Genomic DNA, 9,798 nt, shown 5'->3' on the forward strand with positions numbered 1-9,798 from the left:
CCTACCTGGGTCAGAGCCACACTGCCCAAATTCTAAATGATTCACTGGCTCCACAAAACCCAAAGCAGTCCCCACCACAGCTGAAACCCGGCCCTCTCATCTGGAAACATTCAGAGGCAAGCGACTTGCTTCAAGGAGAATTTCAAATCACAAATAACAAATTTTGTTACACTAGGCAAAAATATAAATTTGCCAGTTCATATAAATGAAATGTCCACAAGTTGAATACTTCAAATCTATGGATGTTCCCCAAACTCTACCTTTATGATGGCTCGGCCTGTTTGTCTGACAACCTTTAATTGTAGAGATTACTGTACTGAAACCCCCCTTTTTAAATTTAAAAGATATAATTGGATTATCACTAAGCCATAAGTGGGGACTTAGGGAAAATATAAACAAGTTAAGAGTCCATTAGTAGGAGTTGAGTAGGGAAAACAATGAGCATTGTACATGATTAGACTGATACTGGATAAAAGGCAGTGTGGTAGTGCACTCTTGTGATCCCAGCACACAGGAAGCGAGGCAGGAGGATCAGAAGTTCCAGGTCATCCTAGTGACGCAAGGACAACCTGGACTACAAAACAAAACCCCAAAACTCCGGAGATGGCAGTGCAGACAGAGCGGGATTTGTGAGTGGGTACCTAGGGCTGGGTAAAGAAGGGCTTGGGGTGACAACTAACAGGTGTGGGGTTACTTTAGGAACGGGTTGGCTCAGTGGTTAAGCCTGCCTGCTGCTCTTGCAGAGTTCATTTCTCAGCAGCCACAGGTTGATTCAAACACATTGTAGCTGCAGTTCTAGAGCACCTACCCCCACTTCTGGCCTCCATGAGCACTGCATGCACACAAATGAACACACCCCCCCCCACACACACACACCCACACACACATGAACATTAAAAACTTTCTAAAAGAAAATACTCTAAAATGAAATGTTGTATAACTTAGAACACTAAAGCCATCACAGAGTATACTTGCTTTGTTAGTGCCAGGGACTGAGGCCAGGGCCATATACATGTTAAGTGTGCCCTACCACTGAGCTACGCTGTGATTAGTGTATTTCAAATGCATGAACTTTATGTAGGGGAAATGCATCTATACAAGGCTGTCAAAAAGCATTTTAGCCAGCATGGCAGCAGTCCCACTTATGGTTTGTTAGCATTAGATTTAGGTGTTAAATAAAGATAACTTTCAGCCGGGTCTGGTGGCGCACGCCTTTAATCCCAGCACTCGGGAGGCAGAGGCAGGCGGATTTCTGAGTTCGAGGCCAGCCTGGTCTACAAAGTGAGTGCCAGGACAGCCAGGGCTACACAGAGAAACCCTGTCTCGAAAAACCAACCAAAACAAAACAAAATAAAGATAACTTTCATGTTTGAAAACACCTTTCTAGAAGCTAAAACTTTATGGAAAACTTGCCAAGTTTTGTTCAGATATTAATTTATGTTAACAAACTCCAAGTTACATTTTTATTTTTTTTTTTTTAGTATTTACTTTTTTAAAATTTAAATTTGTTGTTTTCGAGACAAGGTTTCTCTGTGTAGCCCTGGCTATCCTGGAATTTGCTCTGTAGACCAGGCTGGCCTTGGGCTCAGAGATCCACACAGCCCCTGCGTTCTGAGTGTTGGGATTAAAGGCATGTGCCACCACTACCCAACTGTATTTTCTTCTTTAAAAAGGAAACTTTTCTTTTCAGATTGTAATTACATTATTTCCACATTTCCTTTTGCTCCTCTAAATCCTACCATATACTCACCCTTGCTCTCTTTCAGATTCATGACCTCTTTTTTCATTGTTGTTCCTTACACATATGTATATACAAAACCTGCTCGTATGTACGATGTTACTTGTGTGTGTGTGCTTCAGGGATGAGCGTTTGGTATTGGGTAAACAATTGGTGTGCTCTTCCCTGGGGAAGGCTATGCCTGCTCTAGGCGTTCCTTAGTTGTCTACAGGGTTGAGGACTCAGGGGTCTTCCCCATCCTCTTTAGCATGTCTATGTTGTTCTTGTTCAGTTTAAGCAGTCATGTTGGTAATACTTCATAGGTGTAGCTTCTGACATTACACAATCTCTCAGTAACTCCCCAATCTTCTTATTCTTTCTACCCTTCTGAATGACCCCCAAGCCTTGGGGGTCATCGGGACTGGGCTCTACAACTCAACGTTTTGATTGGTTGTAGTTTTCTGTAATGGTGTCTGTCCATCGCAAAGAGAAGTTTCCTTGATAAGAACTGCACTTATCTGCTTGCATAAGGACACACATAAGTACTTAGGAATCATGCTAGTTTAATAAAGAGGTATTGTAGGTTCTCCTCCAAGATCCAAGATCACTAGCCCTGGGAAGTTTGCTAGATTTCCAGGCAGTTTCTCAGTTGTTGAGTGGGTCTTCAATTCAACTAGAAAGTTGTCTGTGGTTACCACCAAGGTATGTGGCGACACACCCCATTAATCCCAGCACTCAAGAGGCAGAGGCAAATGGGTCTCCCTGAGTTCCAGGCCAGCCAGCTTCACTATACTGACGGCATTCTCCTACAATATCCTATACAAACGTTCTGAGGTTTATCCAGTGTTTGAGCAACCTGCAGCTGTGCTTCATCATGGGAGCACTAACATGTCTATCACTCTACTGCCATGGTTTTGATTCATTTTTCCTTGCTGTTATTAATAGTGCTAATCAGCATATTGCTGCCTTTCCCAGTGCACAGCATCCATTTCTCAAAGATAGACGGTTAAAGGGTCCATGGATTTAACTTCCATTGCTGTGGTTCTCCATCCCACCAGCCATCAATCGGGGTTATTATTTCTGTCATCAGTGTATGTGATGACATCTTACTGAGATCTTGAGATCTTTTTATTTATTTATTTATTATTCTTTTTATTTATGCTGTATGGGGAGGGGCAGTGAGCATACCACAGTGAGTGTATGGAGGTTGACTAGTTCTCTCCTTCCACCGCGTAGGTCCTAGAGATGGAACAGGCTGGTGGTTAGTGCTTTAACTGCTGTGCTGTCTTCTGAACTCTTCATTTGTATTATTAATTACTGATGACATCGAACCTTATTTTCATTTTTTTTAATTAATTTTTATTTTATGTATGAGTATTTGCCTGCATGTATGTGTGTGTACACACATGTCTGATACCCACAGAGGCCAGAGGATCCCTGGGAACTGGAGTTAGATGGTTGGAAGCTGCCATGTTGGAGCTGGGAATCAAACTTGGGTCATCTGCAAGAGCTGCTGATGCTCTTAAATCCCTGAGCTATGTATCCAGCCAGAACATTTCATGTCACTCTTTTAGCTAGCAAGTTTGTTAAATTGCCAATTCTAATCATCTCTGTACAGATAATTTTGGGTTTCCACTTATACAATCATACAATCTTTAAGTAACAGCTTATTTCTTAAAGATGAGGTCTAACACACTTCACACACTCTAGACAACCTGTTCTTCGAGCTAAGCCTCTCAGCCCAGTGATGACCATTTGTCCCTCCTCAGGCCTTGTAAAATGTATTTGTGGCATCTGTTAATTATACATAATTATTTTATAATTTTAATGGTTATTTTTATTTTATGGGCTTTGTCTTGCTTGCATGCGTGTCTGTGTGAGGGTGTTGGGTCCTCTGGAACTGGAGTTATAGACAGCTATGAGTTGCCATGTGGTTGCTGGGAATTGAACCTGGGTCCTCTGGAAGAGCAGCCAGAGCTCTTAACCACTGAGCCATCTCTCCAGTCCAATTATATATACACAGTTAATGACATTTCCTGTTGGGAGTGGAGGAAGCTGCGGGAACAACGTCCTTAGTGAGTGTGCACTGTTGACAGGAGCACGGCCACATTGAGGACTCCTAGGTCGCAATCCCATAAAATTGCAAAGCCATTACCTGCATGGCCTAGGCTCAGCAGAGACGACAAAGCTCTCCTTGGGGATGGCAATGGATGATTGCCTAGTATGTGCAAGGACTAGTCCGCCTACAGAGATTTTTCCCAACATATAGCTCCTTGCGCTGTATCTAGTAAGAAGAATGCTGCTGCGCCCAGCGTCACAGGATCTGTCCTTTCTTCATTCCCTTGCCATAGTCAGGGTTCCAGGATTCAAGCTGCGTGGGGTGGTGGCGATTTCCAGTCACATATATAATGTGTTTTGTTGGGCCAATTGTATTTGATTTTGATTTTTGAGACAGGGTCTCTTTACATAGCACTTACTGTCTTGGAACTTACTATCCAATCACACAAATAATGAGTTTTGATCCGCCACCATTGCCCTCCCTTAGCCCTTCCCACACCTTCTGAACCCCGTTCTTTCCTACTGTTTCCACATCCGGCTTTTATTCATTTTCAAAATTAATTGAACAATCTGTCTCTTCTCTTAGCTGTACCCAGTTGAAGAACTGACAGGGAGTCCTGGATGCAGTAGGATAATGGAAGCATTATTTCCAAATTCTTTAGCCCGTACCACACCAATCCAGATATTAGTCTGTTTTTGTGGTCTTGCATTCTGCATTTGTCCCAACAGGACTGAGATTTGGGGTGTGCATGTAGATCCAAGTTATCGTTGTGGCTAGCCTCGACAAGCTGGAAATTGAATCGACATACACTGTACATAGCACAGGGGTGATTTCCAAATTACTACACAGGAACCAATTCCCAATAACACACAGCCAATGGCAAGTATCTACCATGTTAAAAGCCTACCTTTCAGTGAGTAGGGTACAGCACACCTGTAATCGTAGTACTCAGGAGAGTGATGCAGGGATACTATAAATTCTAAGCAAGCCTGGTCCAGTCTCAGCTACATAATGAGACTCTGTTTTAAAACAACAGAATCAGGGCTGGAGAGATGGCTCAGGGTAGATACACACTGCTCTCGTAAAGGACCTGAGTTCAGTTCCCAGCATGCACACCAGGCAGATCACAGCTACCTGCAACTTCTGTTCCAGGGGATCCAACCTCTTCTGGACCTTGCAGGCGCATACACTCACCTGGGCATAGACCCCTACACTGACACATATACACACGTAATTTAAATATAAACATATATTAAAAAAAAAGCAATAAAACATGTTTCCTACTCTGGAGATTAATTTGGTCTTCAGGGACAGTATTAAGTTGGGCCAGTTTTATTTGTTTTTGATTTTTGAGACAGGGTCTCTCTACATAGCATTGCTGTCTTGGAACTTACTGTGCAGACCAGGCTTGCCTAAAACTCAGAGATCCACCTGCTCCTGCCTCTCAAGTGCTGGATTTAATGCCTGGCAAGCTGAGGCAAGTCTAAAAGGGGCATGTCCATCAACATTTCACTCCAAAATGATGTTTTTACTGTAGGATTATATATATAATGTTTGATCAGTTCTAGAAATTATCTTCAATTCCATGGCACGTTACCATTTCCTGTCAGTGAGCTAAAACTAAAACTCACCTGAGAAAAATTTAAATATTCCCCACATCCACTGTGCAAGCACACACAAGCTCACGCTGTGTACAGGTGACGTCAGAGGACAACTTTCCTTTTCTCCGGCGGTTCCAGCTCTGGCTGTCAGGCTTGGCAGCTGAGCCACCTCAGCAGCTCGTCAGTCACCTGTAGGCAGAGGTTTGTTCTGCTCAGGCTTTCACGGGTTTTTGGTCCATGGCCTATCGGCACCATCGCTGTTTACTTCTCTATTTCTCTCTGTGTGTGATGTTTGCATGTGTGCACGTGATGTGTGGAGGTGTGTGGAGGTGTGTGGTGCAGGAGCTGTTTCTTCAGTTCAGTTTCTGTGTCATTTGACTGTACATCAGCGATCCTCAACCTGTGGGGTCACACAACCCTTTCACAGGGGTCCTGTGATATCAGTTATCCTGTATATCAGTTATTTACATTATGTCTCATAACAGTAGCAAAATTAGTTTATGAAGTAGAAACAAAATAATTTTATAGTTTTGGGGGGGGGGGTCACCACAGCATGAGGTACTGTATTAAAGGGTCACAGCATTTGTGAGGGTGAGAACCACTGGTCTAGATCATTTCACACTGTGTTTACACCTTTTTCTCATTTATTTGAGCAAGGGTCTCAAGAAGTTATTCTGAACTGGCCTCTAGCTCTTGATTTTCCTGAGTGCAGGGATTACAGGTACGCACCAGGACAACCAGATCTTTTCTTGTAAGGGGAAAGCTAACAATCTGAGGTCACCTTTATATTAACTAGACTTAAGTTAGCAATATTTGTTATTCCTAGTTCATCTATCTGTCCCAAACTTTAAATTAAAAGAAAAAAGTATAATAATAATAATAATTTTCAAGGTGACTCTTCCATCCAACTAGAGCAGTCTGAGTTTATCCTTGACCCCTAGGGCATCACAGTTCAGGGTTCAAAAACAGTGAGTGAGCTGTACCCTCCAGAGTGACCACACTCATCCTTGTCAAGGGACATCAGACACCTGCCCTCTCCCAGAATATAGTGACCCACTAGCTTCACAGCTCTCTGACACTTTAAATGTGTCCCAATTTTACCCCCTCTCCATTTTAGTGAGGTTATCAAAAACTATGTAGTCAAAGCTAGACATGGTGGCACATGCTTGTTACCCAGCATTTGTACAGCATGCACAAGGCCTTTTGTTCCATTAGAAAACAAACAAACAAACAAACAAACAAACAAGCAACCCCCTCTCTGCTCCCACCAAAAAAACACCACCAAACCAAATCGAACAAAACAACCCCAAAAAACTACATATTCTCTGGGTATGGGTGTGGTAGCTTACACCTTTAATCCTAATACTTGAACGCAGAGGCAGGTAGATCTCCATCTACAAGGTTCCAGGCCAGCTAAGGCTACTTAGTGAGACCCTGTCTCAAAAAAACAAAAGAAAACAAACAAATAAGTCTACACGTACATATTCAGCTATTGCAGGAAGTGCAATTCTCCCTAAACACACATGGGGAAGAATTTAAATAAGCAACATAAGCCTTATAATAATAGCATTAATGGCTGTCAGCGGGTATTCTGGGCTAATAGTGGCTGTTTTGTCATTAATTTCTTAGTAATGATGTGCTTTCCATTGGCTTTACGCACTATTCAACACCTCAGGGTTTTGTTCGTATTTAAGTGTACATCTGTGCAGGCAGGCACGTGATTAGAGGTCAAAGGTCAACCTCAGATATCATCCCCCCCAAGCACCGTCACTCGTGGTTTGAGGCAGGATCTTTCTCATGAGTCTGAGGCGAAGCCTGTCTCCACCTTCCCAGCACTGGGAATGGGTACCACCATACCTGGCTTTTTATATGGGTTCTAGGGATGACACTCAAGCTCTCAGGGCCACACGGCTTGCAATATACCAAGGCACAGCCTTGCCTTCTGGAATCATTTTTCTCCCTCTAACAAAGCTTGTCTACCAATGGGTGTGTGTGTGAATGTGGGCTTTACCGCTAAGGGCTGAAATCAAGACATAAAGAAGGAAGTGAAAGGGTAGAGCAACTACTCTAAGTGGGAGGCCAGCCTGGGCTACATGTCACCTGCCTCCCTCCACAAACAGGCTCTGTGCTAGCTCAGTTCTCTAAGTATCTTTCAAAAGGAATGTCTGGACTAAGCATGCCTTTTTATAATAAGGTTCTTACCATGGCCCTTAGGTCAGGTAAGGACTCCCCCATCCCCTAGTAAATAGGATCAATATTTTAAGACCTGTAGCCACTCACTTAATATTATTCTTTTGGTCCTATCTAGCACCCTGCATCTGCTATCTATATAATTTATAACACACCTCTTCCTTCTCTTTAAGCCCCCTTCTCCCCACAGGCATTGGAATTTCCATGTTGCTCATGAAGTTCCATTAGCATAACCGTTAGTTTAAAAGAATTTTTTTTTTTAATCAATCAGTATTCTTAATTTCATCCATCAGGCCAGACAGCAATCTTTCCAAGTTAAGTAAGTCTTTGGTCTGGCACATTACTATGCAATTGATAATTTAGGTTATAATAGAAACTTGTTATTTTTTAGTCATGGTCCTGAATAATCCAGTCCATTAAAGGAAAGGGAAATCACATCCTATCAAGGGTAGAGCTCTGCTAAGCCCTGCAAAGCTGCTCATCACACACTTTACCAGACTATAGGGCTGAGAGGGAAGAGACTGCGTTTGCATGTCTTGTATGGGCGAATAGCACTGTAAAAGTGATAGATTCCATAGGTCATTTAACCTGTCCACAAGGGATAATTACGAATAATTAATAAATTATTCCTGTGTGACATGTAGAGGTGCATATGTGTAGTTCTGAGTTTGACCTCTGAACCCCACAAGATGGCAGGGGAGAACCAATTCTGAGAGCTGTCCTCTGAACTCCACACCCTTGCTGGCACACACAACAATTTTTAAAATTAAAACAATGAAAATATGAAATATAGAAATGTTTAAAATTGTATTAATAAACCACTTTATTAAAGCAGCATAATTCCTCTGTGCATTGTAAATATACAAAGATTAAGTATAACTCTCACCCCTCAACAAAGAAATGTCTCTTTGCAACAGAAAGCATTACAGAAAACCACAGGGATCAAGATGAAGGGAACAAGCGAGCATGTGATGCCCGGCCCGTCATCTGTCTACAGTACATCCTACATCAAGGCTCAGGGCTATAGCATCTCAGAAGGGGAGGAAAGACTGTAAGAGCCAGAGAATGGGATGTCTGCTGTAAGACTGGCTCCTAGAAATGCCACGAGAAAGTTCAACAACATGGCTGCCTAAACAGGACCTGAGCGATGACAGCACCAACAGACATGCTAACACAGAAGGGAGAGCTCCGGGGCCCAGCCCGAGACAAAAATCTACAGGCAACTAAGGACTGAATGCTGAGAGCAGGTGAAACAGTCTTCCCCGGGGAAGAACACTCCACCTGGTTATCCAAGAGCAGTCAGCCCTAAGAACATACAGACAAGTAACATTATAAGGACTGAGAAGGTTGTATATTTAGGAATATTAGGAATATATCTGTGTATTAATATACAATCAAATTATATGTATATTTATATACAATTAGAAAAACAAGGCCAGAAACATCAGTGAATTTGAGAGAGTGAGGTGGATGGTGTACATGGTAGGGATTGGGGGTAGGAAAGAGAATATGGAAATTATGTAATTGCATTTTAGTTTCAAACTATTTTTTAAATTATATGAATGAGCCAGGCAGACCAGTACTCATGTTTAATACCTGCAACTAGGAGGGCAGCCGGAGCTACACAGTGAGACCCTGGGTTAAAAAGTCTTCCTTCTCACTGACTAGTCTTTGCGAAGAGCATGATACCCCGAGGGAAGCATTACTGAAGCAACTGGCTGTCCACCTTGCAGTGGCTGAGGAAGTCAGGAAGTCAGCTTCTACCTTCTCCGCTTAAGGTAGACCAGGCTGGGTGGTGGTGGCTCACGCCTTTAATCCCAGCACTTGGGAGGCAGAGGCAGGCGGATTTCTGAGTTTGAGGCCAGCCTGGTCTACAGAGTGAGTTTCAGGACAGCCAGGGCTACACAGAAAAACCCTGTCTCAAAAAAAAAAAAAACCAACAACAAAAGGACTGTCCAGCCCAGCTCACACAGGCAGGCCAGCAGGCTCTAGGCACAGAACACAGCCTCAGAAGCCCTGGGGTGAGTACAAGCAGGCCCAGGGACACAGGCAGGGCACAGACAGCAACTTACATGGCTGTGCCTTCATAATGAAGAACTTTAGTCTCGGCTTCTCTACAGGACACTTTTTAACTCATAAACCTGTGGTAATATGAGTGAACAAAGCCACAAGAACAAAGGGAAACAAGATCTCTTGTGACATAGACATTAACAGGTTTGAGAATAGCAGTT

Source organism: Mus caroli, chromosome 5, assembly GCF_900094665.2.
Source record: "Mus caroli chromosome 5, CAROLI_EIJ_v1.1, whole genome shotgun sequence".
In the NCBI taxonomy this organism is placed as follows: domain Eukaryota; kingdom Metazoa; phylum Chordata; class Mammalia; order Rodentia; family Muridae; genus Mus; species Mus caroli.